This window comes from Equus przewalskii, chromosome 32 (assembly GCF_037783145.1).
Source record: "Equus przewalskii isolate Varuska chromosome 32, EquPr2, whole genome shotgun sequence".
Classification (NCBI taxonomy): Eukaryota; Metazoa; Chordata; class Mammalia; order Perissodactyla; family Equidae; genus Equus; species Equus przewalskii.
This window is the reverse complement of record NC_091862.1, coordinates 19,865,739-19,890,150: the sequence shown is the minus strand read 5'-3', so window position 1 is coordinate 19,890,150 and position 24,412 is coordinate 19,865,739. Positions and strand designations below refer to the sequence as shown.

At 37.8% G+C, this 24,412-nt stretch overlaps 1 pseudogene; it reads left to right on the top strand.

Annotated features, from left to right (window-relative positions):
* Positions 1–22,767: 22,767 nt before the first annotated feature.
* Positions 22,768–24,151, top strand: LOC103565334 (elongation factor 1-alpha 1 pseudogene; annotated as a pseudogene).
* The last annotated feature ends 261 nt before the right edge of the window (positions 24,152–24,412 follow it).

Genomic DNA, 24,412 nt, shown 5'->3' with positions numbered 1-24,412 from the left:
GAAGACAGAGGGAATAAACATCTCACCTAGGAAGGAATAAAGATAAGGATTGGATCCAACTTCTTTTGAGAAAAGTGCAAGCAAGAAGAGAGTGGAGTAAAATAAAATGCTGAGAAAAAACCCCACTGACCTAGAATTCTGTATTCTGTAAAATAATCCTTCAAAAGTGAAGAAAACATGAAGACATTCTCAGACAAACAAAAATTGAGGAAATTTGTTGCTGGTAGACCTTGTCTCACAAGAAATGTTAAGAGAAGTTTTCAGAGAGAAAGAAAATAATACAGGTCGTAAACTCAGATCTACATGAAGAAAGAAACAGCATCAAAGAAAGATTAACTGAAAGTAAAACAAAAACGTGTATTTTTCATATTCTTAATTAAGCTAACAGATAACAGATTGTTCAAAATAATAATAGCAATAATGTATTCTATCATATAGCCGTATATATCCATATATACGCTTATATATAAATGAAATGGATGATGGCAATGATACTAGGGACGACAGGGAGAAATTAGTGTTATTTGATTATTATAAGATACACATCTGTGAAGCGGTGTGGTGTTAATTGAAAGTGGACTTGGATTAGTTGTAAAAGCATATTGCAAACTCTAGGGCAACCACTAAAAAAAAAGCTTGAAAAAGAAGTATAACTGATATGCTAAGAAAGGAGAGAAAAAAGAATCATATAAAATGCTCAACTAAAAGACAAAAGGCAGAAAAAGTGAACAACAAAATAGGAACAAAAAACGAGGATAACAGAAAGAAAACAGTAACAAATACGGTAGACATTAATCCAACTATATCAATTATCACTTTGAATGCCAATTGTCTAAACGTACAAATTAAAAGACAGAGATTGTCAGAATGGATCAAGAAACATGACCCAACTATATGTTGTCTGTAAGAAACCCACTTTAAATATGAAGATACATAGATTAAAAGCAAATGGATACAGAAAAAAATATACCACGCTAACACTAATCAAAGGAAAGCAGGAGTAGCTATATTAATTATGACAGAGCAGACCTCAAAGCGAGGAGAGTTATGAGGGATAAAAGGGCAATACATAATATTAAAGTGTCAATTCTCCAAGAAGACATAACAATCTTTAATGTGTATGCACCTAACAACAGATCATCGAACTACATGAAGTGAAAATTAGTAGAACTTCAAGGAGAAATAGATGAATTCACTATCGTGATTGGAGACTTCAATACCCCTTTCTCAGAAATGGACAGACCTAATAGGCAGAAAACCACTAAGAACTTAGCTGAACTCACCAACACCGTCAGTCAATTGGATATAATTGACATCTATTGACTACTTCATCCAACAACAGCAGAATACACATTCTTTGCAAGCTCACACAGAGCATTCACCAAGATAGACCACATTCTGAGCCACAAAACATACCTTAAAAAATTTAAAACGAATAGAAATCATATAATGCCTGCTCTTAGACCATAATGGAATTAAACTAGAAATGAATAATGGAAAGATAACTGGAAAATCCTAAAACATGTGGAAGTTAAACAACACACTTCTAAATAACACACAGGTCCAAGGAGAAATCTCAAAGGAAATTTAAAATATTTTGAACTAAATGAAAATGAAAGTACAAATTATCAAAATTTGGGGATGAAGTGAAAACAGATCTTAAGGGAAATTTATAGCATTGAATGCCTATATTAGAAAAGAAGAAAGATCGAAGTATCCCATCTTAAGAAGATAGAAAAGGAAAAGCAAAGAATACCCAAAGTAAGCAGAAGAAAAGAAATAATAAGAATTAGATCAGAAATCAATGAAATTGAAAACAGGAAATCAATAGGGAAAAATGCCAAAACCAAAAGATGGTTCTTTGAAAAGATCAATAAAGTTGATGGCCTCTAGCCAGGATAACTAAGAAAAAAGAGAGAGGATACAAATTACTAACATCATAAATTTAAGAGGGGACATCATTATAGATCCCATGGAAATTTTAAAAAAAATAAAAGAATACTATAATATGCTCCACATCACATGTCATCAGGAAAATGCAAATTGAAACAACAATAAGAAACCACTACACACCTATTAGAATGGTCAAAATCTGGAATACCAACAACAGCCAATGGTGGTGAGGATGTGGGGCAACAGGAGCTGTCACTCATTGCTGGTGGGAGTGAGAAATGGCACAGCCACTTTGGAAGACAGTTTGGCAGTTCCTTTTGAAACTAAACACACTCTTCCCATAAGATCCAGTAATCACACTCCTTGGTATTTACCCCAAGGAGCTGAAAACTTACGTCAACACAAAAACCTGCACATGGATGTTTATAGCAGCTTTATTCATAATTGTCAAAACTTGGAAACGACCAAGATGCCCTTCAGTAGGTGAATGGGTAAATAAACTATGGTACATTCAGACAATGGAATATTAGTCAGCATTAAAAAGAAATGCGCTATTAAGCCATAAAAAGACATGGAGGAATGCATATTTTAAGTGAAAGAATACAATCTGAAAAGGCTACATACTATATGATTTCAATTATTTGACATTCTAAAAAAGGCAAAACTACTGAGAGAGTAAAAAGATCAGGGGTTCCTGGCTTGGGGCAGAGGGATGAACAGGCAGAACCCAGGATTTTTAGGGTAGTGTAAATACTCTATATGATATTATAATGATGGATACATGTTATTATACAACTTTCCCAACGAGTAGAGTACACAGCATCAAGAGTGAACCCTAGGGTAAACTATGGGCTGTAGTGCATCGTGATGTGTTAATGTAGGTTGTAACAAATGTACGATGTCAATTGTAACAAACATCCCACTCTGGTGCGGGATGTTGTTAATGGGGGAGGCTATGCATGAGTCGGGGCAGAGCGTATATGTGAGATCTCTGTACTTTCCTCTCAATTTCGCTGTGAACCTAAAACTGCTCTAAAAAATAACATCTTAAGAAAAAGTTGTATTAGGAGAGAGAATGGTATTGTGGACATGCAAGTAAAAAATATCTCTATTTTTAGTGAGGTGCATTGAAGTACATACTGATGAGGCGACATATTTAGAACATACGTTAAAAATAATTCAAAAATAAAATAGAAAAAAGAAACAAAGTAAGAAGCAAGTGTGGAAAATTCTGATAACTACTGAATGTGAATGATGATAATAGGGGATAATATTCTTTATATTTTCATGTAACATTTTATTTAATGTTACATTTTAACAACAAGAAAACAGTTCACGGTGAAAACTGAGCCCAGAGGTATAGCTCTCCCTGAAGGTGATCAACTTTATCCAGATCTTGTTACCCTTTAAGAGTTAGTCTACATATCACTGATTAGTTTGCTGTATTCTATTTATGAGACCATGCCATCTACCCTGCTTTGTGCTTCGCTTTTTCACTTGTCTGAGGGACTTCATAACATTATATGTAGAACTGTATCGTGCTTCTTAATGTCTGCATGTGATTCTATTTCACAGACAGTATTAAGGAACGTTGCTTTGTCTGTTCGCATGTATGATAGTGAAATGACTTCTGGGTTAAAAAAAAAATCAATGGAAATGTTTTGTCCCACTCTCCAATGATGCATGCCTGACCAAGGGAGCCGGAAAGAGGCCTTTTAGCCCCAAGCCCATCACTAATGGGAAAACTGACACGTTTTCACTCATTCTGTCCCAGTCTTTCCCGACCCATAGAGACTGAATGCCACGTGTACATGGGTATGCCTGGGTATCTGATAAAATATTTTTTCTTTTCAAAATGAATGAAATAACGTTACCCAGTGATAACAAGGGAAAATATTGTCAGAGGAGAAAATATATATTTTCCCAAGCTGAAAAGGATATAACTCTAAATGAAAGATCAACTTAAAAGAAATAATTTGTGTTATCCAGAAAATTGTTGATACAAAATAACTTTGAAAGTGAAATACAGATTTTTCCGAGGTTTGTAGCCAAAATAAGAAAGATAAAGCTATGATTCTAGTTTGACTTTCTCTTTCTTTTTATGTTCTTCTAAGGTAACAGTAATCATTGTTAAAATATTTTAAAGTATTAAATTATTAAGTAATAAAAATGATAATTAGGGGCTGGCCCTGTGGTGTAGTGGTTAAGTTCACACACTCCACTTTGGCAGCCCAAGGCTAGCTGGTTTGGATCCTGGACGTGGACCTGCACACTGCTCATCAAGCCATGCTGTGGCAGCATCCCCCATACAAAATAGAGGAAGATTGGCACAGATGTTAGCTCAGGGCCAATCTTCCTCACACAGACACATACAAAAAGATAATTGTTGGGCCAGCACTGGTGGCCTAGTGGTTAAGTTTGGAACGCTCCACTTCAGCAGCCCAGGTTCTGTTCCCCAGCACAGATCTACCACCACTCATCTGTCAGTGGCCATGCTGTGGTGGCAGCTCACATACAAAAAGAGGAATATTGAGAACAAATGTTAGCACAGGGAAAATCTTCCTCAGCAAAAAAGAAAAAAGAGGAAGAAGAAGAAGAAGAAAAAAATAACTGTTAAGGTTCTTTTTCAAGAAAGAAGACTAAGCAGTTAACTGTAAAGGCAATTTACACTTTACAGTTTCAATATATTTACATTCAATCAGGAAAATGATTAAATGACATGTAGGAATTCAAGCAGAAATAATAAATTATGAAAAAGTTTGTTTTCCTATCTCCTGGTACACTGTTATATGGAATGATACAATTGATCCACACTATAAAGCAAAGAAAAGGAAAGGAAGTAATGTCAGCATGAGGGCCAGATGGACTAAAACCAGCACCCAGAGTCCAAGTGCATTTATTTTCAGAGCATTGGTAAGGGATGGGATGGAGGAAAGGTGAGGCCTCCCTTTGGTCTCTCAGGTCTATTTTGGCTCACCAGCTCTATAAAAGCTACTTAGCAACTCTAGGTACTTAAGAGGAGCTGAACAATCTCTCTACATCATGTCTATGACTCTGAAAAGTGAATCTGGGAAATCAAAGTCATAAATCTCTTTCTAACTGCCTTCCAAAGGAAATGATTTCTCAAATGACTTTTATTGGAATCGTAAGTCCAACAAATAAATCCAGAGATACCATTAAGCTTCTCAAGTTGGAAATAGAAAAATGGGTTAAAATATTAGAGCAGAGAAAACAGAACTATCTGCTCCACTTTTTCAAAGTCCTAGTTAATGTTCCTGAAGCCAAGAGGATGCCCTCCAGTGTACACAAAGCATCTTTAAATACACTATCCCATTTGAACCTCACAGTCACACAAGAGATAAACAGGGAAGGTAATTTAAGACCAAAGAACTCGTCAAGTATTTTGCCTGAGATCAAAACAATAAGTGAATAGAAAAAAATCAACTTTTACAGCATATCCTATTTGTAGGCATCTGAAGCAACATTCAGAAGGATAAAGGTAAATTACATTCAGGTTGATTAATGTCCTATCTATCAAAAAGGCTTGATTTATTGCACTGTTCTATCAACAATATTTTTGTTGTTCAATACAACTTTAAATTGTATTCTTCATAATTTAAGGACAGTAATTAAGTACAAGAAGCCAAAAGCAGGAATAGAAGAAGCAGGTTTCCTAAATATTGATCACTCTTTATAATATTCCAACATAAAGAGCTGGAGCCAGCACTTTAGATCCACAAGTGGTCTAGTTTGGTAGTCTCTTAGGGGACTGGGAGAGAGAAATCCTCCCAGTCATTCTTCCTTCTTGGTATTTGTTCAGCCAGAAGAATCCAGCTTCTACAAATAGACGAGAGTCCATATGGGTCAGAGTCTGGTGGGGAGACAGAAACCACATCAACTGTGATGGACTTTGTCTGTGTGAGCTTGGCTGGGCCACAGTCCCAGTTATTCAATCAAACACTAACTTAGGTCTTGCTGTGAAGGTATTTTGTAAATGTGATTAAAGTCCATAATGGGTCAACATTAAGGAAGGGAGGTTAAATCTGAGTGGACCTGATTTAATCCATTGAAAGGCCTTAAGAGCAGACCTGACGTTTCTCTGGTGAAGAAGAAATCCCACCTATGGACAGTGAGTTCGGCCCATGCCCAAGGGTTCCCACCTGCTGTTCCTGACAACTTGCCCCACAGATTTCAGTCTCGCCTCGTCAGTCCCCACATTCATGTAAGCCAATTCCTTGGAAATTTTCTATATATATATATATAATGGTTCTACTTCTTTGGTTGCTCCTTGTCTCATATACCACTTATTCGAACAGTGAGAATTTAATACAAATAATTGTTAACTAGGGAAAAAAATTAACTGAGCAACTGAAAGGGTAAAAAGAGAAAGCTGAGGTATTACAGGGGTAGCAACTGCAGGAAGCAGCTACCACCTCTAGTGCTCAGGGCACAAAGGAAAGAAAGAGAGAGGTTGGAATTATTAAAATTTAGAAACTTAGAAGATCGAGGCTGTGGCCTGGGACAGCCCTCTGAGGAGGTGACAGGTGCTGGTGTCTCTGAGTAGGCGTTGCAAGGCTGGTTTGGAGAACAGAGAAAAACTGAGAATTGGTTTCAGCTGCTGCTGCAGGAAGGCCCTGCTACTGCCGGAGTGAAGACGTCAGGATGAGCGATGCTCACCCGGAACCATCAGCGACGGGCAGGGAGCAAACAGGAAGGGGCGTGTCTGCTCTTTCCCCTGCAGCCTTCCAGTCCCCTTATGGTGCTTACTAACGAGGAAACTAACAAGGGTCCAGTTGGAAAAGCAAACATATGGTTTGCATGTGATGCAAACACTCAGAAAGATAAAGGTAAATTAGACTCAGGCTGATTAATTTCCTATCAATCAAGAAGACTTGATTGAATGCATTGTTCCATCCTGGCAGGTAGATTTGGCCTTGAGAGAAAAATAGCTTAATAAGTGGAACAGGGTGTACATATTGCTCAGAATGTAGATATGAAAAAGTTATGTTTTCCCAAAGAAGAGCCAAAAAAGCATATGATTGGACGTATCTGTGGCACACTACTTCTTAAGTCTTTCACTTTACAAATATAGCTCAATCGAAATCACCTACTGCCACGTTTCATTCTTTTAAAAAGCAGCCACTCAAATCCTCTTCTGCTTAAAAGCTCGCTTCATATTCAAGACCTTGCAAGCTCATTTTCACCTCTATCAGTCCACTGGAAAGTCAGCAATAATCACATTAATTGCCAAAACACTTTTAAAAAATACTCGAGCAAATTAGTCTTTGAATTGGGTCTGAAGTGGGGACAGAGTAGGAGTAAATTCTCTCTACTTAGGGGTTATGCAGTATTCCAACTGCGAGTAAAAAGTGCTAGTAGGAATAGAAAGTAGCATGAAAAAGTGGTAGATATTGTAACGCAAGAAAAGATGAAAGACGGAGACCAACTCAACACAGAGAATGAGGAAAGGAGGGGAATCTGGATCACCCTGAAGTTGTTTTGTTTTTAGCAAAACTAGCCTAAGGCAATAAAAAAACAAAAACAAAAATAGGTCATTCATTGTAGATCATAGGTGTTTATTGCACAAACACTCCTGCATGCCTTCTGCTCTCACCTTAGAAATCAACCTGAAGTTTCTTGAAAATGCCATGTTTGTTTCATGTACTTATAACTTTTGACAAGTTCTGCCTTCTGCCTGAAATGCCTTTCTTTCCTCATCTTTTGATAAACAACTTATTTAAACTGCCGGTCACGATTCATAATTCACATGTGTTTTACGTAAATATTGTCTCTTGGAGTCACGCAGCTTGACAGCCTTCCTCCAGGCAAAGGACGTGCTACTTTCTTTCTTCCTTCCTTTCCTTTCTTCTTTCTTTCATCTATTATCTATCTATCTATCTATCTATCTATCTATCTATCTATCTATCTGCCATTATTAGTCAGCTAAGGCTGCTATAACAAAATGCCACAGACTGGTTGGCTTAAACAGCCGAAATTTATTTGCTCACAATTCTGGAGGCTAGAAGACCAAGATCAAAGTGCTGTCAGGATTGGCTTCTGGTGAGGCCTCTCTTCCTGGTTTCTAGACGGCTGCCTTCCTCCTCTGTCCTCACATGACCTCTTCTCTGTGCACACACTGAGAAAGACAGATCTCTGATGTCTCATCCTCTTCTTATAAGGATACAGGCCTTATCAGACAGAGCCCTACCTTTATGACGTCATTCAACCTTAACTACCTTCCTAAAGGCCCTATCTACAAATATAGTCATGTGGGGGCTTAGGACTTGAACATATACATTTTGGGGAAAACAACTCATTCCAAAACTGTGTCTATATTGAAGCCCTTGCTATTTCATGTCTGCTTACCCCTTGAGCTTGATTTCCTTATGGTGAAAGACTATATCTTATATATCTTTGTTGCATGTTAAAGATGGCTGAAAACACTTTGACATTTCTACTGATAGCTGGGATTTATTTTTCCTCCCCTTTAATGTGGGCAGGCTCTGTTACTATTTTGACCAATACGTTAGAGTAAAAATAACATTGTTTCAGGTTCCACTATAAGCCTAAGAAACTAGCAGCTTCCACTTCCTGTGTTTTGTAACAGCTGCTCTTGGATCCAAACCCCCATAATATAAGGAAGCCCAAGTAGTACCAGGAAAGAAACCACATGGAGAGAAATAAAGGCCCCCAGCTGACAGCTCTGACTATGCTCTCAGCAGACAGCCAGCACCAACTTGCCAGCCAGCAAGTGCACCATCTTGGAAGCGATTCCTTGAGCCCAATTGATACCAGGTAGGGATGAATTGCTGGCAAATCTTGATCAAATTACACATTTTTAGCAAAATAAATGACCGTTCTTTTAAGCTACTAAGTTTTGGGGTGGCTAGCTACCAATAGATAACCTTCCTCCCACTATGCGCATGTTCTCTGTGCTTAGCACAGTGTCCGAAGCATTTTGAAGTTAACATTTCATGTATAAAGGATTAATGGATATGCAAGGTCCCATGCAAGATGAAATGGATGTTACAGACATGCTTGATATATAGTTTTGCAAGCTCTGAACTACTGGTCTAATAGGAAATATGACATATATACTATTACAATATAGATTAGAATAAGTGACCTAAAAATTAAACCAACAAAATGTTATGGTGCACTGTAAAAGAAAAACACAAAACAGAAGTGCATACTTTACGAATCTTTAGGTTGCAAGCAATAGGAAACCTGACTCAAACAACTCAAATGATATAGGAAATTTACTGAATAACATAAATCTAAAATCCTGAAAAAGGGTAGGCTTCTGGTCAGTCATGGTCCAGCAGCTCAGCAATGTCACTCAAGACCTAATTTCTCTTGCCTTCTCCTGCAGTGTCTGCTTAAGCCTGAATTTGTATTCCTTGTACATAACAAGATGGAAGGAGCAGCTATGGAGGGATTATATGCTTCCTTTCTAATTTCCAAGAGAAAAAGAATATCTCCATCAAAGAATAATGAAGCTACTTTCTCAGAAGCCCCCATCAAATCTCCTAACATCTCAGTCGTGTGCTTATTCATCAGCCAACCTCTATGGCCAAAGAGACTGAGTGTTCTTGTTGATTTAAGTCAATCAGAAACTAGTCTTGGAGGAGGCCTATGGACTACGTGAGGGAGGGGTGAGTGTTTTAACCAAAATAAGAATACTAATACTAGCATAAGGGAAAATGGATGCTAGATAGTCAAAATCCTCAACTAACATATATTTAGAGAAGATGTGATATTTTAGATAGGCTTTGAAGAATAAGTGTATATGGGGAGGGGACTGCTAGTGAGGGGGACAGCATAACCAGAGCTCGGTGTGAGGAAAATACAATGAATATGAAAGAAACATCAAATGGCGTAGTTTGACAGGAAGAACAGAGGGATGCTTAACCTGGAAAACACAACTCATGAGAGATTTATTTGTGGGTTTTTAGGTATTCTTGAACCCTCTAAAATGATGTAAAGAATGTCAGGTTTATGAACAAATGGGCATCATCCTGGGGGAAAAGTCCATAGATTATTAAGCGTGTGAGTAACAAAGAACAAACAAAACAAAACAAAAAGTAACAATGACTAGAACACGGCAACACATTAGAAAATTCCGCTAGTGACCTAGGGCCACACTGAGTGCTAATGTGGAAGCTCTTAAAGGCCAGGGTAAAAGGTTTGCACTTAATTGAAAGACTGGCAAGGCTCCTTTAAAAAGCAGATTGGGAGAATTAGCTGATTTGGGTGGATAATAAATTCAACATTGTCTACCGATTTTAAGTGCTGGTAGAACAGTGTCTAAACAGGAAATTGGAATGGGGAACTGAGGTCCTGGGTAACAAGTGAGGTTGAAGATACACTGGTGGAAGTTTAGAAACAGAAGTTAACATGATTATTGGCATGTAGATACAATCAAAACAACAGATTCCACCACATTCTTTTATTGTAGCTCATGTTACTGTTACAGCGTTCAGTTCTTGAGTTCTCACCCAAACTTAAGTTCTTTCGTCTAATGAGGGCAGTGTGTAGGGAAAGGAAATTGGCTCAATGGAATTCATTTTCCATTAGAAGTATTTTTCTTCATAAAAATTCAAGTTTAATTCCCTACTGCTTTTCAAAATGATACAGGGGCAGTGAGTCAGCATGCTTTTCTCATGGGATTCTTAGCTCCCCAACAGGGCAAATGTCTCATGATAATGCCTATTAATTTCATGAGGTTGTATGGTTTATTAAATGACTTTTTAAACCTATTAGGGAAAAGTAGATCTTATTGTGGGGAAAAACTTCAGATTTGATATTCCAGGTTTTCTTTCCAACTAATGGTTAAGATTTGAATTCGATTCAATCATTCCTAAATAGTTTTGTACAGTAATAAATCCTTCAACTGGGTAGGCAGCAATGCAGATAAACCACTGGCAAGTTAGAGTTGGAGGGAAAAGGAGTAGTATTATATACTATTCAGTGACATTCGGTTACAATCATTCATGTGAAACTGGTTATAATTGCTAGGTAATAAATGGATTTGTTCTACATTAGGCATTTAGGATTTGTCTTTAAATAGTAATTAGCATAAGTAGGTAATTTCAGAGTGTTTATTAGTGAATAGTTGTGTATTATTGAGTGTTTGCAGAATGACATATGATTTGTAAGGAAAATGGAGAGCAGCAGTGCATTGAATAAATAACAGAATTTTAAAAGTTCTTTTCTTTAAGCACTATTTGATTATTACCCCAATACCTGAATTTCATCAGCTTCATTCTTCACTTTTACGTATTCTTACAATATTATATCTTATCCTTACAATAAGAAAAAAGACTTTAAAACCTGTGGTGCATACAAGATGTTAAAATTTTCACACACGGTCTTCTAGGAAATTCTGTGAATCCCCAGTTTACTCTTGGGAGAGTCCAGATTAGCTCCTTCGTTATTGATATGCTATATCACAGTATTTAAGGTTCATTTTTCTCTTTACTAGCATCTACTTTATAATGGAAATCTTTTTATAGGAGGTTTTTCAATAGTTTTGTAAAACTATTATTTCACAATTCTTTCTCTCTCTTTTTTGTTTTTCATTTTTACAGTCATAGAAAGACAGTAGCACTTTGAAACATAATTCACAATACATATCATTTGTATAGCAATCTTATAACAAGAAGACTAGCAAAGAAAGCGGCATCAAGAACATTAATCAAATTGTGATATTATTCACTTGGGCTTAATGAGACAGCTATCCAACTCGGTAAACTGGCAATTTTAGGATGCTGTATGAGGCTGTGGCTAGCCTTGTGAGAACTGACTGCATCTTACACAATAGATTCTTTATCTCTGAGAAAGTCACATCATTAAAAAACACATTTGGTTTTAGTCAGTTTTATTTACTGGCATCTCTGGACACAGCCACAAATGCAGAAGCTAGCTTAAGTTGCATTTCTAGTGCTTTAGAAGACAAATCTTCCACTATTGGCCGCAAATGGCATGAACCAAGATCAGATAATAACAGAGGAAAGAGTTTTTATACAAGATAGATAAAAAAAACTTTTAAAATGCGTTTATAACCAAGCCTAACAGCTAACGACAGGGATTTCCATCAGTACAGTAGCTTTTGATTGTAAGGCATAGGTTCCTTAGAATGATGGTTTCTACATGCCCACCCACAGACCCATTGGGTTTCACAGAGTTTCCGATAGTCTGTAGTAAAATAAATCAAATATGGGCAGCACAATAAATTTATCATAGTATTAAATTTATTTCATTCAAAGGAAAGTTTTTCCACTCCAAATGTATGTCTTTCAAAAGCTTTTGGTGTTAAAACAGTTTATATTATAAAATGACAATAAAGATGATATGGTTTTTTGGTTTTGATTGCATTTTTTTAATTAAAAAAATTGGCACCCCTATACTTAGACTCCTCTATTTTTTTTGAAACTTTGCTTATCTACAGAATCTTAAAGTTTGGAAACTGCTGAGCACCGAGATCCCTAACAAGCCCTCTGAGATCAGCTAGTCCCGCTGCGCTCCACTCTCGGGCAGGCCATTTTCAGTGCACGTTTACACAGAAACACCACGTGATCTTACAGAATATCCTAAACCATGGGAGAGACATGCCCTGGGCATCAAGTTGCTTCCCTCTGGTATTCCAACTGCACTTCTAACACTAGCACGGCCGTCAGAGGGGTGGCTTGTCATCTAGGCTGGCAGATCGGTGTGGGAGATGACCTGGATTAGAGACAGGGGAGAGACAAGGAATCTACGTCTGTCTCCATGCAAGGACAAAACTGTCTTAATTCTGATTACTTCACTTAAATTCTTGCCTTTCATTTACAGAAAAACATAACAGGATTCAGAAAGCCTGTGTGGTTTGTTTATGGTCTCATAGCTAGTGGCAGACCCAGAGTTCACAGATGAAAAATCTCTGACTTTTCTGAGTCTCAAGTGACTTCAGCCTTTAAGAAAAGGATCTGTCTTGGGAAGATTTGGGGATTATCTGCTGAGGCAGACAGATTGCAAACAATTCAAGAAAATTTTGTGGGGATTGTGAACAAGGCACCTGACATCACATTATTTGTGAAATGTGATCCTAATATATTATTTCATAAAATAATCCTTGATCTACCCACCCCATGAAATGTTTTGCATTAATTTGTAATTTGCTATTCTGTTGGAGATAACACATTCTAGTCTCTCTGCTTGGTTCCACATGGTTAAATGACTCCTTCAGTTCACAGCTATTTTTTAATTAAAGGAAATGCATGCTTCCCTCTGGCCATGCTTCTCAACTCTGAGAAAAGTCATCTAACTGAATCAAGGCAAGATTAGCACATTTTTCTAAGGAAATTGTGTTTGGCATGTCTGTGGCTAACTGGCTTATTCTGACTTTTCCAAGACAGAGGATGCAGACAGTTTGGAAAATTTTCTGAAGAAGAAACCAGTCAGGGAACACAGGAAAATAGATGGAACATCTTAAAGCCATCTCCTCACCCTGCCCAATAATATTGGTGCTGGGCAATGGAGTAGTGTTTGAGCCATCCTGTCGAGGGTTAAACCTGAAGCCTGCTTTAGAATAAGATTTGGATTTATTCATTTTATTTCCCATTGCTTTCCTCAATACCTTTAGTTTTCTTTTCTCCCACAAAATATTCCAGACATTATTAATTTGTGTTTTTAAAGTCTTTAGATTGTTATTACACTGTTGGCCATTGCACTTTAAATCCAAACAGGCCTTTATAGACGTCATTGCTATTCTCAACAAAAGTTGTCTGTCTAGATTTTACCTTGGTTGCAAATATCTTTAAAAATCAGCCTTAAGAATAAGTCCTTTTATTTAGATTTATACTTTTGCCTTGAGCATTTCTTTTATTTCACTTGCCCTGAGGGAACTTTTAACAAGCAACCAGTACAATATACTTGCTACTGAACCCCTGTGAGTTCACGCTCCAGGAGATTGTAAGTTTGACATTTTATTTGACTTTGAATCTGAAAGCCAGGAAGAAGGGAATCTTGCGAATGTTGTGGGAAATAGAGTGTGGGATGTGGCTGCCATGGAGGCCAATGCTGATCTCGGGATTAGTCAGCTTATTTCAATAGGCCAACCTATCAAATAAGAGGGATATGTTTGAATATTTGGAGAAATAAGAACTTTGAATGAAGAACTCTAAATACTGCCTGTCTGTGTTAACTATTCTTTCTGGGGGAAAAGGGAAATGAGACATTCAAAAGAGAGTTGCTGACTGTGCTATATAACTCAAAATAACCAAAATACTCTATAGTTTCATTGCTGCATCCCTGGAGGGTCCCAAGAACAAGACAGTAACAGAAGGAACAAGAGGAAAAAGTACTCTGTACTTGAGGAAAATTGGGGGCCCCAGCTGCCCTCTCTTGGGAAGTGAATACTGTAATAAGATGACTATAAGCCATTTTGTGAATCAGGCTCAGCTACCCCAGTTCCTGTCTTCCCCAGGTCCTTGCAGCTAGATCTAGGTTCAGCCTCAGGACTCATTCCTGAGCCAGTCCTAGATGACGGAGGGCATGCAGCAGGAAATCCCATGGTCCCTGTCCAATGGGATGTGCAACTGAGTCAGAGGCTTCCCTGTTGAGTTCTGTAGGTTCCAACACAATTGTTGGGCTCTCACATCTTCCTCAGTGTCCATGGCTGCCTCCCCATCAAAGCAAAGATCTGGGCTCCTGAGAAGAGTCCAGTGATCCTGACCTCCCATTTGGTGCAGGGTCTGAGTCTAAGCTACTGCCTCGAAGTCCGCTCTGGACTCTGCCCAGCTGCCCTGCCTGGTGCTCTAGCCCCTTTGGAAAAGGAGAGTCCTCTGTCTCCTTCCTCTTTGACTTGTGCCTTTGTGTCCTGCCCTTCCTCTGTTACCAGGGTAGAGGAGCCAAGAGAAGAGTTTGTCTCTCTACCTCCTGCCAACTAGTGAGGAGTCCACCGAACATGAACAACAAATCTGTCACCAGCACCACCTTTCAAGAGCCTGACCTCACCTAGACCTATGGGACGCAGCATCCCAAAGTGGCTAATAGTAGAAGCCACAGCAGCAGACTGCCTGGGTCCAAACCTCTGATCCATCATTTGCTAGAACTATGACTTAGGACAAGTTATTCAACCTAGCTGAACCTCAGTTTTCTCATCAGGAAAATGAGGCTAATAACATACTTAACTCTTTGAGTTGGTATGAGAATACGGTAAATGCTCAGGAAGGATAAGCTATTATTATGTTGCTTATCTAGTCCCATACTCAGTACGTCTGATCAAATACCTCCTTTCAAATTTTTGTGATTATTTAGAGCAACTTTTAACAAAGGAGTATGGCAAGAATTGTGTTACCATATTGCCTAGCAGCCTCTTGAGGCACACAAGGAGATGACTAGAGATAACTGCAGTTTGGGGGAGTAATGCTTTAATTTTTACTTTGTAAATTGACTTTTTTTAAGAAGTTTGAAATAATATCAGACATACAAAAAGTAGCAAGATTACTACAAAGAAATACCAATATACCCATTATCCAGAGATCCTTCCAAATTTTGCCAATTGTCTCAGTCATGTCTTTAAAACAAAAGCACCACTCCAGGATCTCATATTGCACCCACATGTCATGGCTCTCTAGTCTGCTTCAGTCTGGGGCAATTGCTCAGTATCTCCTTGACCTTCATGACCTAGACATTTCTGGAGCTGCATGGCATTCCTTTTGTAGAGTGTCTCTCAACATAGGTTTGTCTAATGTTTCCCCTTGAAGTGAACCAGATTGTGCATTTTTGGCAAGAATATCTCAGAAGTGAGGTGATGTTCTCATTGCTTCCTATCAGGTGGCACCTGATGCCAATTTGTCTCATTACCAATGGCAGTAATTTGATTTCTTGATAAATATAGTGTCTGCCAGTATTCTCCTCTGTAACATTACTCTACAATTAACAAGCATTTTGTATGCAGATACTTTGGGGCCTTGCAAATAATCTTATTTTTCAGCCAACTTTCATCTATTAGATTTAGCATTTACTGAATTAATTATTACTATAGTGGATATAAGTGACAATTTTCTATATTTTTATTATTTGATATTAAATTGTAAAAAAAATAGTTTCTCTTAACTCTACTTATTTATGTATACTAGTTCAATGGTTTATAAGCCATCAATATGGATATTTATTTTCATGCTCAAATTTTCCCAGATTTGGACAGTGGAAGCCCCTTCAGGCTAGAAAATGTGTCCTTTTAATCTGTTTTCTTCATTCATTCTTCACTTCCTTCCTTTTTGGTCCAAGAAGATGTTCCAAGTTCATTTTCTACTTTCCTTACCCCAGATTTGAATAAGCCATTTCTCCGAGAAGGCTTGGTTCTTTTAATGGAAAGGAGTATGTAGGAATCAAAGTCTGGATGTAAGGTAAGTTCATTGATACTGGGGATTTCACGTTTGACTTGTGCCTTTTATTTATATTTTCTATTAAATCTCTTATTCCATTCTACACCACAGAGTCTATGGTTCATTTAAATCTTTCTCTGTTCCATAGTTGTATTTATTTGTCCATAGGTGGGAAACCTAGCTCCATCATCCTCAATATATTTATTTGCTCAATCCCCTATGTAGGTGTGGGGGAGCAAAATTTGCCACCCCAAAAAGTGTCTCTTTGGCTTGATTATTTTTAAGAACAAAAGACAAGAAGAAATTTTGACCTTCTCCCTAACTGCCTAAGAGAATTTAAGATAGAATGTCTGTTTCAGGAAGCTCTCCCCATAGATAACTGTAGCATAAAATGAACTAGGTGTAGTAGACTGGTAGGAACCTAGCACGGCCCATTTGAACAACGTACTCTCCATGTTCCATTGTCTTTGCAAGGCATAGTAAACATTTGTTTACCAAACATTTGCTTTTCCATCTCCATGTGAATTTCCTTTTTCCCCTTTGGAGTCCCAAACCACTACCCCCAACATCCTCTTTTGTCTTTACCTGAAGATGATATTTAAGGTGGTGGCTTTGGCCATTTAGGCAAGTTCTTCAGTTTTTCTGGGTTTCTTCCATGTATACATGTTATTAAACTTGTGTTCTTTTCTCTAGTTATTCTGTCTCACATCAATTTAATTCTTAGACCAGTCAGAAGAACCTAGAAGAGTAGAGGAAAATGTCTTCCTCCCCTACATATGCAATGTCCCAGCTTACCAGGTTCCCCTCATCTCCCAACTCTGATACATCATCCTTGTACAGATACACAGACACCATTACTGGCCCTGCCTAACATCAAGGAAAGAAGAAAGGAAGAGAGACAGGGAGAAAAGAAGAAAGAAAGGGAAAAAGAACATTAACAGAATGGTCTTAACTTGGTCATGGTTTCAATTGCTACTTATATTATTTAAGATATTCCTAAAATTACTGTTAGATTATACTTTTGTTGATGATTCTGCTCCTATGAAATTTCTGTGGTTTCAGCTTTTGATTATTATTTTGTTTCTCTCACATTCTTTGTCATGACTGAGTTCTAGCCCACTGAAACTAATAATGGGAGGGACAGGCAATCAATATGGTCATGGGCCTACATCTTGGACCCTGTACTATGATTGATAGCTCTAACAAAATCTTGTAGTGTGTGTGTGTGTGTTTGGGGGAGTGGGTTGGTGAGAGAGAGGCCAGGAGCAGTTTCCCAAAGGAATAGTGAGGTCTATTTCCAAAAGATGGAGGAAAGATGTGTGTCCCCTCTTATCAATCCACATCTCTCTCTTGATTAATTGTGATTGTCTCCCAACTGGTCTTTCTACCTTTGACTTTCTCTGAACTTAGCTCTTTTTTACTGGAGACCGTGCATTGTCCTCCATTTCTCCTCCACAACTCTTAGTCCAACTTTGCCTGGTAGACATCTCCATTATATCACTAATGGTGCTAATTTGAATTGTCTCCTTACCAAGAAACACTGAGGTTTTCTAGAGCAAGAACCATTTGATTCATCTTCAAATTCCAAGCCTAAAAATACCAAGTATTTAGTCAGTGCTTAACAAACATTTGCTGAATAATTATATTAATAAATTTGTGAGACCAATCTAAGGAAGATAGTGTTAGATATTGTCATCTCTTCTCTTTTTTTCCTGCTTTATCTCCCCAAATCCCCCCAGTACATAGCTGTACATCCTAATTGCAGGTCCTTCTAGTTGTGGCATGTGGGACTCTGCCTCAATGTGGCCTGATGAGTGGTGCCATGTCCATGCCCAGGATCCGAACTGGTGAAACCCTGGGCCACCGCAGCAGAGTGCGCGAACTTAACCACTCGGCCACGGGGCCAGCGCCTGTCATCTCTTCTTTTATAAGTTATTTTCCATAGTTGATTATTTTGGGGAAAGATTCAAGAATCTGCACTTTTAACAAGAGCCCCAAGTGATTCTATTCAGGTCACGCTTTAAGAAAAACTGAAATATATTTCCATGTCCTTGATTTCAAGTTTAAAGAGAGCACTTCATTCTCCAGTGCACTATTAGAGTACTTTTGCGAGCATTACAGGCACTAAATGAATTATGTATTTTAAAAGGAGCTGAAATGCAACCTTAATTACCTATTGGCCTTCCTGGGATGCAAATTCACAGAGCATTATTTTTCTTCTACTCTGTCATGTATGCCCCTTAGACACTTCTTTACGTTCTCCCAAAGAACTGTTTATTACCTATGCACTTCACAGCTGAATATAAAATGAAATTTCCTGTCTCTAAGAAGCATGGATATACTGTTACTCTTGATTTATAAGAAGTAACAAGGAACCTTTTAGGATTGCAGGATTGTAAAAGCAAGACAACAAATCCAACCGGCTCTCAAAGTATTGGTACCTAGAGAACATTTACAGATAATGTAATCTTGTATGCTATGCACAGGACTAGAAAAATGGAAAACATGTTTTTGTTTCATGGCATATTTCTCTTTTCCAAGTACTCAGGGTCATATTAATATGTTATATGCTTTCCTGCACAGCTGGATTGCTTTATATCCTTTCTAACTGAATAATCCCATGAGGAAAACAAAGAATCTTTCCCACTTCTCATACCATTTGTTTAATAAAAAACTGAGAGTTGTGAAAGTTACATATGAATTTCATATTCTCTTTGTTCAAGATGATCTACAGTGGTTGTGTTTGAAGAAAAATAAGAAGGAAAAACTTCCCTGTTTATGTCTGTGATCTCTACAAGTGTGAGCATGTCAACTGGTGACAGAAGAATTTGTACTTCTTCCCTAGGGGAGCATCCACTCTGGATAGAGAGTGGGGGTCTTCAGTGGCAGGGTCTCACCCCAGGCCAGATAAACCAGGCACTCCACTTGTTGCCACACTGCTTAAGTGGCTGAAGTTGGTGAGGTCAAGGGTTTGGCCTGCTACTTCAAAATCCCATTTCTCTCCTTCAGACACAGCCGGCCTCACTGCATCAGTCACATCTCATTTCCACACCTCATCCCAGCAACTGTCTGCTCCACTTCACCTGTTGGCCTTTATCTGTTGTCATTATGTTGTATATTCTCTAGTCTTGTCTCAAGTCTCCTCTTCCCTCACATCATGGCCTTTGCACACTGCACTTTACAAGAGAACCCCAGGGCCCTGAGTAAGTGGGCCAGACTTTCAAAGTATGATGCTCATTTGTCAAGAGGACTCTGAGCCACACTTCTCCTACCCTGAATTGCAGAAATAAAAGGACATCATCACAGATGAAATTTGTGAATCTCTCTTTTTCTCTCTCTCCCTCCTACTTTGAGGGAAAAAAAGGGGAAAAAAAGTTAGACCAATATAGTGAAAGGAAGAATTTTTCTTAAGTACGTCACAATAGAAAAAGTAGAAAAAAACCACGTATACACGAGTAACAGCTACTCTAAAAGTGATTCATATGGTGTATCGACATTTCCCAAATAATAGCAAAAATTGACTACATGCACAACATTGATAGGATTTTTAATGTCAAGCAACACCAATGCGAAGTGAAATGGAGAGATGAGCAGCTCTGAATCAACAGATTACTCTCTGGATAGTCCATTCTTCCAAGGGCTTCTCTGCATTAGTAGCTATGGTTTCAGACTCCAATTATTCCTGAAATTCTCTGCCTGTGCAAATATATATTTATCCTCAGTCATCAATTTATTCAGTAAAATGCTGTATACACATGGTTACTGAGTGAGTATGTTTAATCAGTGCTCACAAAAGTAGCAGAATGTGGCTTCAAGCAGCAGTAATGTTCTCAAGAAAGGAATGTGCAATTAAGAAAGTTCATGAAGAACAACACCGACAAAGTACACTTTCATAGTTGAGCACACCTATTCAACCACGGCAAACCAGCTAAGCTGGTATTCAACAAACAAAAGAGAAAGAGTCTGGGCTACATTAGTCTTAACCCTGCTGACTTGTTTTTCAGAGACCAGGCTATGCCACTGACATGCCTCAGGGGAATTAGCAATGTAACTGCCCCTTAGTTACAGTGCTCTGTCATAGATCAATTTTCACTTCAGAGAATTACGCTGGCAAATGCGCCCTGGAAGTCTTATTTCTCTCTACACTTCTGGAGAGTTTCCCTTTGCTATTCTAAAATAAACATTTCATCAGAAAGACAGACCAATGCTGTTTGACTATATCAGAAAAGCCAGAGCTGTCTAGGCTCTCTTCAATTTGATGTCTGTAGAAGTGGGGACATTCACAGAGCAACAGGGCTGGAAGAAATTTAAAGGAAGCTGCTCACCATGAAAGAGGAGGAGAGGAAATTCTCAAAGCTCAGGTTCAGTGAACAAGGAAAGAAAGACAGACGTGTTTTCTTGGGGTGAGAGAGGAAAGGAGTGAGTTCCTTGTCTCTTTCCAACTCGGATCTCAGATCATATTGTTGCCCAGAACGCCTCTAAATCAATTAAAAGACAACCTCTCATAGTAGATTTGGGCAAGATTTCCTTAATGAAAGGAAGTGGAGTTAAAGCCAGCTTCACCACTTGCTCTGTAACCTTAGGCAAATTTCTTAACATCCTTGTACATCAGTTTTCTCATCTGTACAATGCAAATAATATTAATATACAGTTACAACATAAAAGTTTGTTGTAAGGATTAAAGGAAAGAATGTGCCTAAAGCTTCTATTCTTACTCAGACTTTTACTTTTTTGATTGATTGTTTTTCAGTAGAAATAAACATAAATTATTTTTTTAACTGAAATTCATTTGACATATAATGTGTAAATTTAAGCTGTATGACATATTGATGTGATACATTTACATATTGTAATATGATCGCCGTTGTAGCAATACCGACACCTATATCACATTGCATAATTATCACTTCTTGTTTTAAGGACTTTTTTAATGTTTAGGCTTAGGATTATAACTATCAGTTATATTACTAAATTATAATACTGTCATTCTTTTGCTTCTCTTCAACAGTAATTTCTGCTAACAGTTTGACTTTTTCTATCAGTTCTTTCTCTACTAATTTGTTTAAGAAACCAGAATTGTAAAAAAATTAAGAATTGATAAATTTGATTTTAACTTGACAATTTGTCTTACAGAGGAAAACCATGTTTTTGGTGCATGCAGGGAAGGACAGATAGGGAAATTAATATTTATTGAATGCCCTCAACCTTCACTATATTTCTCCCTGGTAGGTTTTAAAATTTCCATTCATAGTGAAAAAAAGCATCAGGGATGTAAAATAACATTTTTAATATATCAACAAATTTTAAACTTTTCAATTATAAGAACCTTTTAAAATATATAAAATATTACAGACTACCCCATAATAATAGTCATAAGTATATTTGTTGACTGAGAAAATACACAGCAATAATAATTGAGTATAAATGTATAGCGTATAAATCACAATTGGAGCAAAATAAAAATGAAAGAAGTGGGTTGATTATTCTTATTAGCCTATAAATTGTGATGTATACATTAGTCCACATCTTGGCTCCTTGCAATAACTCTATGGACCTCTAGGGTGTCTTAATCAACAGTTGGAGGAACCACATACTGTATAATCCTTTCTCATTGATTGTGTAACACGTTTCACAGCAGTCTTTAAGCATTTTCAGGTATTTGGTTTTTTCACTGTTTCACTTAGATTAAGTTTACTAAAAATATTATATTTATATAAATAGGATTTAATAAATATAAATTTAATGGACATTTTCACTGTCATTAAAATAAGCACTTGCTCACTTATCTAGAGTATGTGTGTTTTAGGGAAAAGTTTTTGTGAGACCCCACATTAATAATGAGAACTTACTTTTATAAGGCATTGAGTAATAATTGCAGAACGAGTATCAGTCAGAAGGTTATTTTTAAGAAAGACTCCTTCCTATTCTAGTCATGATAATATTAGGAAATAAGTAGGTATCACCGCATTGACTCCAAAGTCATAGTCCTCTGCTCATGAGTTTCCTTTGTTTGAAGGGTCTTACAGGTCTGAGAAGAACTGGAAATCTCATCCCCTCTGCCTCTATCTTAGAGCCCTGCTCTTAACACAACACTCGAGGGGGCCGCCTCTGTCTTTATTGCATAGAATGATTGATGGTGATGACTTTCAAACACCACTTCCCCTTTTTTGGTTTGGAGCTAGTCAGGCAAAAACAAATTCTAGTAAAATACATAAAGACTGTAAAACTTCTTTTACTTTTGTTCCTTCCATTTTTATAATTTATATTAATAGAATATAAAAAACAGAATGTAATAAGATTTCTTGTACCATGTTTTCCTAAAAGCAGTTTACAAAATGCATACTTTCAGAGAACAAGGCTGTAGTGTCTTATGGAAAATGACAATATCGTTCTGACACACACAGAGTAGACTACCTAACCATGGTACAATTTACTAAGTTGGAAACCGTTTGTTTTTGTGATGAGTTTTCCACCAGAACACAGATGTCATAAAAAAAAATCAATGAATTTAAGCCAAAATGGGAAAGAAAAAGATTCATATCATATTGCCATCTTTGAACATGTAGATTCAGGGAAGTCTATTGCTACTGGCAATCTGATCTACAAATGTGATGGGATCAACAAAATAACCATCAAAAAATTTGAGGATGAGGCTTCTGAGATGGGAAAGGCAACTTGAAATATGCCTGGGTCTTGGAAAAACTTAAAACTGAGTGTGAATATGACATCACCATTGACATCTCCCTGTGGAAACTTGGGACCAGCAAGTATGTGACCATCAATGATGCCCCAGGACACAGAGACTTTATCAAAAACTTGACCACGGGCAACATCTCAGGCTGACAGTGCTGTTCTGATTGTTGCTGCTGGTATTTGTGAAATTGAAGCTAGTATCTTCAAGAATAGATAGACCCATCAGTGTGCCCTACTGGCTTACATGCTAGTTTTGAACCAACTAATTGTTAATGTTAACACAACGGATTCTAATGAGCCACTCTACAGCTAGAACAGACATGAGGAAGTCAGCCCCTACATTAAGAAAAGTAAAGGTGTAACCTCAACACAGTAGCATTTGTGCCAATTTCTGGTTGGAATGGTGGCAACATGCTGGAGCCAAAATACCTTGGTTCAAGGATGGAAATTCACTGTAAGGATGGCAATGCCAGTGGAACTACACTGCTTGAAGCTCTGGATTGCATCCTGCCACCAACTTATCCAACTGATAAATCCTTTTGTCTGTTCCTCCATGTTGTTTACAAAATTGGTGGTATTAGTATAGTCCCTATGTGCTGAGTGGAGACTCGTGTTCAAGATCAGGCATGGTGACTATCTTTGCCCCAGTCAACATGACAAGTAAAGTCTGTTGAAATGCATTTTGAAACTTTAAGTGAAGCTTTGCCTGGGAAAAATATGGGTTTCAATGTCAGGAAAATTGTCTGTTAAAAATCTGTCGTGACAATGTGGCTGGTGACTTACCAATGGAAGCAGCTGGCTTCACTGCTCTAGTGATTATCCTGAACCATCCAGGCCAAAACAGTACAGGCTATGCACCTGACCTGGATTGTCACAATGCTCACATTGCTTGTAAGTTTGCCAAGCTGAGGAAGAAGATTGCTGATCCCATAAGAAGCTGGAAGATGACCCAAATTCTTGAAATCTAGTGATGCTGCCATCATTGAGCTGGTTCTTGACAAAATTACGTGTGTTGAAAGCTTCTCTGTCTATCTCCTTTGAGTCATTTTGCTGCTCATGATATACGGGAGACAGTTGCTATGGGTGTCCTCATGGCAGCAGACGAGAAGGCTGCTGGAGCTGGCAAGATCATCAAGGCTGCTCAGAAAACTCCTAAATTAATATTTTCTAGAACACTTCACAGTCATGATTAGTTATGGAAGTATGGCTCAGAACTGTTTCATTTGGCCATTTAAGTTTCATAGTAAAAGACCAGTTAATGATATAAATGCATTGCCAAGCATTCAGAAGGAAAGAAATGTTTTGTCCACCATTTTATTGTGTAGCAGTTTTAAGTTGTTACATTTTAAAATCAGTACTTTTTAAATAGGAAGAGCTTGACCAACATCTGTCATAGAATTTTGAGACTCATTAAAATGAAGTTTAATGATAAACCTGTGTCTTCTTTTGGTCAA